General features: G+C 38.2%; 1 long non-coding RNA gene across 1 annotated transcript; it reads right to left on the bottom strand.

Annotated features, from left to right (window-relative positions):
• Window positions 1-2,657: 2,657 nt before the first annotated feature.
• On the bottom strand, window positions 2,658-3,895 carry LOC119193114. Its single transcript, XR_005113844.1, has 2 exons — window positions 3,807-3,895; window positions 2,658-3,062 (listed from the first exon to the last, which is right to left on the bottom strand). It is a non-coding gene; the product is annotated as an uncharacterized LOC119193114 (long non-coding RNA).
• Between the last annotated feature and the right edge of the window lie 1,266 nt (window positions 3,896-5,161).

The following is a 5,161-nucleotide window of genomic DNA, read 5'->3' as shown; positions in this document are numbered from 1 at the left end:
AACATTTTAATAATAATAATTCATATTAGTAAAACTTATTCTCAAAAAAGGTTGGTTATATAAGGATCAGGGGCAAGTGCGCCATACGACTACTAAATGTGGCGCACTTGCCCTACTCGACAATTTTTAGGTACATTTTTTCTCGCATTTGCTAAAAAAATCTTTTATTTTAGAATATATAAATAAAATTCAGGCAGGAAGTTAAAATAAAAGGTTTAAACTTTGTATTCACCTTACTGGTTTACAGAAATATATTAAATATCTTGAAGTATTTGATGTTATCATTCACGGGTCATCTCCGGTTTACAAAGTCTAAATGACACTTAAAATAAAATGGCGAATAAATCGTATTAAAATGAACATAGCCATTTATGTTTTTTTTAGTGGAACTGTATTTCAGTTAGTAGCATAGATGTAAGATTGCGGTAATTGTATAACATCAATAGTTCTCGATTTTTTTAGGGTAGGTGCACTTACCCCGTCGGCGCACTTGCCCCACCCGACCTTATAGAGACGTCGTTTCGCGGAGAAAGTGCCTTAGAACTACCGCCCAGTCTTCGGAGGTGAGGGGCGGGGCGGGGGGGGGGCGACTGAGCGGTTATGTTGGGGTCACCGGTGCCTTACGGCCCGGCGTTGAGCCACGCGGGTTTGATCTTTACCTTCGGGTGACCGCCGGGCCGAAATGTCTAACTTTTCGTCCGCAGTCGTCCTGCGCGGTGCCGCCTGTTGCGGCCCATCTCCTATGGGGGCTCAGAAGCCCCTCGTAACCGAAGGATGATCTCGGCGTCAACGGCAGCATGAGGCCTACCTTCCACGCTGCCGTCCATCCCGGGGGTCATCACAATGTGCGAGATGCGCACAACGTACACTAAGAACGGACGGACCCCCGGAGGGCCCCTTAGTCGCCTTTTACGACAGGCAGGGGATACCGTGGTGGAATTCTCGAAACGCCCCCATTCCACAGGGCGGGATAATAATAGAGACCTGAGATTTTTCAATTAAACTACAAAATTGAACGACATAGTCGTCCCGCATTTTCACTTAATATACATTGATCTTCCTTCTCTAAACACCTCGCAACTACTCAAGCACACGGGTAGTTTTGCGTCACACAAAACTGGCGAGTTGGGGAAGCAGTGCCGACTCGCTTAGCATCCCGCCCGCACCCCCGTTCATCAGCGCTCGCGTCCGTGCCCCGTCCCTTCTGTAGGTTATATAATACGGCGCAGGCGTGAAATCGTCGTATTCGCGTCGTGTTCGCGCCTTGTCTTTTTGGTATTTTTCCTTCGCGAAGTTTTTATACATTTTGTAATAAAGGAATCAGAAGAGACATAATATAATGATTTCTTATGTTTACACGAATGTTAGACATTGAAATTAAACTAATTTTCGGATTCTATCGCGGTTAGTATTTTTATTTTCTCCCGACGTTTCGGAGACTTTGCAGCCTTCATGGCTTCAGCCAGTCCCCCGTGACCATGAAGGCTTAATTTCAGGAGTACATATATGTCCGCGCCCCGTCCGCGTCTTACGTCTTTTCTGTCTGTCCAGCGCATCAAACAATCTGTCCCATTCTAAGGCCGGCGAGCGGCATTTTTACTTTACACAATAACTTTTGATTTAATTTTATCAAATTTATTAAAGATTACACTGGCGTAGTCTGGTATAGTTTCACGACTAGACTAGAATAGTCTATAACTGTAAGTACCTATTCTGTTTCGACTGCGCATCTCTTAGGGGGCGCCAAGTAATTGATTGCACACGGGCGGCACATGGGCTATAGCCGCCTCTTTATGTAGGAAAATAAATAATACTAAATCACTTTTCATAGATAAGTTTCGTTGTTTAACGATTATTTTTTAAGTGAGGTATGTACCTATTAAATTTGAACCCTTCATTTCAAGCAATTTGTTATTGTTCTTGTATTCAACAACACAATTAACAAATCATCATTATAGTTAATGGAATTATATTTAACTATAATATGCTTAAATAAGTACTGTGTGAACATATTTTTATTTGTCGATAATGAAAAACAACCGTGTCACATCACTAGAACATAAAAAAGTGACTTCGAGACAGTCTTGTATTCGAGTGCATCAATGAATCATCTTTCGGACTTTTTATCAAAGTCGTCAATGTAGATGTAGATATTAGGTAGGTACGTATTTTATTATCATTTATTTGGTAGCATAGTTCAGAATATGAAGTGTGAGTTTCATATAAACTTTATTTAAAACTAACTTTTACCCGCGGCTCCGCCCGCGTTAAAACATTTTTCCGGGATAATGTTTTCTGTTATTTCTGTTCCATGCTATATATTTGCCGGGGATAGCAATTTTAACCGTTCATTGAGCGCACGCAATGGAAGCTCTATCTTTGAATCTCCGCTTGACACTGTTTTCTGGATCACTTGTATAATAGTATAGATTAAGCTCGATTATTACGTTAAATATCCACATAGCGTACATACCTAACAATGCCGCAGGGTCCATATAAATCAATTTCTGCCGCCCTCCTTTTATGTAGAACTTCTGTAAAATCTAATTATCAACAGAAGGATTTGCAGACCTCATTTATGCATATTAGTACAGGTGGAAGTTGTGTCAAGTTTCATTTCAGATAATGTAACCTCAAGCCACTGATACCTAGGTATATACCAAAGTGATCCTTATATTTATCTCTAATATTCAATGTTACCAAATATAAAAACAGTTTTAACTTGACAATCGTTTATGACTTTGTACATAACATTCACTATCACTCATATCATCAAATAAGGCTTGTACGTCAGAGCTTTATTTGAAGCGACTGTAATCTACCATTGTGACAATAAATCGAAATCAGTAAGTCTTTGCATGACAAAGCCTCGTTTTTTCAGCTTTTTCTTGTCTTTCTCCTTTTCAGAACCTTTGGCTTGGGTCTCTTTTACAATTTTTTTTGTCGGTTTATCTTCGGCTTCCTTAATTTTTAACTTCACATTCCATATCAAACGGACAATCGTCGGCTGGATAGATAGGCATCATTATGACTGGGACATAATTTGATTTAGTATCTCCTTTCTGAAAAATATTTCTTATTTGAACATTTAATTGTATTGGGCATGTTCATAATCTATACTTCTATGTCTATACCACTAACCTAAAGCTGAAGAATTTGTATGTTCGATCGCGCTTATATCACTTACTACCGGTTCGGTTTGAAAAACCATTTACCGGAGAAGGCCATAGGATATAAGACGTCATGCTATGACCAATAATAACAGAGTATTAACGAAAAATGTTGCAAAAACGGGGAAATTTTATTCCAATTATGAGTTTACGTTGCGATGCGTAAGCAATTAAAGTTCGCAATAAATATGTATGACGGTATTATTCCTCTTTAAAAGTTCTAAAAATTATAAACCAAAGTTCCCTGCTGCATCTGTCTGAAGGCGATAAACTCTAACAGAACCCAACGCATTTTCATGAAATTTTATGAGATAGTTTGTCCTTCCCAATGCCTCAACATTGGGAAGGACATGGTCTAGTTTCTATCCCGGCAAAATATGTAGCGAGACTTTTATCACAGAAAACTCATGCACGCGGGCGAATCCGTCAACAAAAACGTTATAATATATAAATCACAACAGCAGTGATTGTAGTGGTCTCCCTTACGAGTTCGGTAATTTAATAAATCCGCGCTCAGTTCGCAGCTAGGTATTTAAATTTAAATCATAAAATCTATTTTAAAGATTATATTATTCATCATATATTTACGCTAAGCATCAAATAATTACAAGGGGTTTTCATAATCTGTACAGGCACCTTATTTTCTTCAGCACATTGGCAACAATAACTTTGCGCGGCGGACACCGCCTTCGACTTCACCAAATGTTGAACCACAGCCCTTAGACGCTCTTCGTCTAATGTTTCGGGCTTGACATTCTCCCATTTGCCTGCCGGATTCATTTGCACTAGGACGGGGGCAGTCATATCGAGGGCTTGAAAACCAGGTTTAGCTAAAGGACTGGAAATAAATTGGATATTAAGGTTTTATCGCAATTTTGTCCACAGTAGGTATGGCCATACAGATAGTGTTTTGAACCAACAATGGAGCTTCCAAGATAATATTATATTATATCGGAGGCTTATTATAGAACATTAATATTTAATTTTAATTTTACTTACATATTAGCAAGTTTTCCAATTAATTCTTTATTTGCCATAGTGGCAGCGTCTGTTTAGTTTTGCTAACAATTTAATTTAAAACTTAATTTATAATTTTATAAATACTTGTATAAAAGTCAAATTTTGAATTTTGATTATTTCTTTGGCTTTTCTTCGTAGACAAATGTATTGACGTCAAAAAGTATTTAATCAAGCTTACAAATAAAATTAGCGTCCATTGAGATACACCAGGCCAGGTCGGTTCGGTAGTCATGACTAATCGCTAGATTAGTATTTATTTATTAGCCACAAGTGTAAACTAAAAACTTTTAATATTATAATATGAGGATCGCTATTTTCACTTCATCAAAATTTAGTAGGCAGGGGTAAAAGTGGACGTACGGAGCGACATAGTCGTGAAATAACGACCAAGCTCCTTAAATAAAGATTTAAAAAGAAAAAACAACTTTCTCACTCATTGCGACTGTTAACATGGTGACATTATTTCTCGTACTTACGAATACCTATCGTTCAATCTCTTTAATACATATTTATAGAAAATCGTATTACGATTAAAAATGATTATTTTTGCGAGTTTATACAGAGATGTTTAGGCGAGGCGAATAACGCCCTTCAGTGCAGGCGACAATTCTCTCGCCATTGCGCATGTTTAGACTTTTATGCCCTTTCGAGAAGTAATCGCGGACGTAGGTACGAGACACGAAATTCCCGAAACTGGGCGCACCGCGCAGCGGTGCACTTCTGGTGGACGGAGCATCATGGTGAAGTAGACGACCGAGCGGCGATCGGATGTGTGTGTTCTTTTATACTTTCAATCATATTTATTTTTTTAAAGTATGTTTTACTACCATTTATGATTTTAAGAAAATATTCACAACTAAACTCAAATAAATAGACATCTAGAGTAAAGGTGTACTACTTAGTAATTAACAGGTTCCATAACTTTCCATAATGTTTCCATAGTAAATCACATCATTCCTAGGTAAATAGGT

The sequence above is a fragment of the Manduca sexta genome, unplaced genomic scaffold (assembly GCF_014839805.1).
Source record: "Manduca sexta isolate Smith_Timp_Sample1 unplaced genomic scaffold, JHU_Msex_v1.0 HiC_scaffold_3611, whole genome shotgun sequence".
Lineage (NCBI taxonomy): Eukaryota > Metazoa > Arthropoda > Insecta > Lepidoptera > Sphingidae > Manduca > Manduca sexta.
Note: the sequence above shows the minus strand (reverse complement) of the source record. Positions and strands in the feature narration are given on the sequence as shown.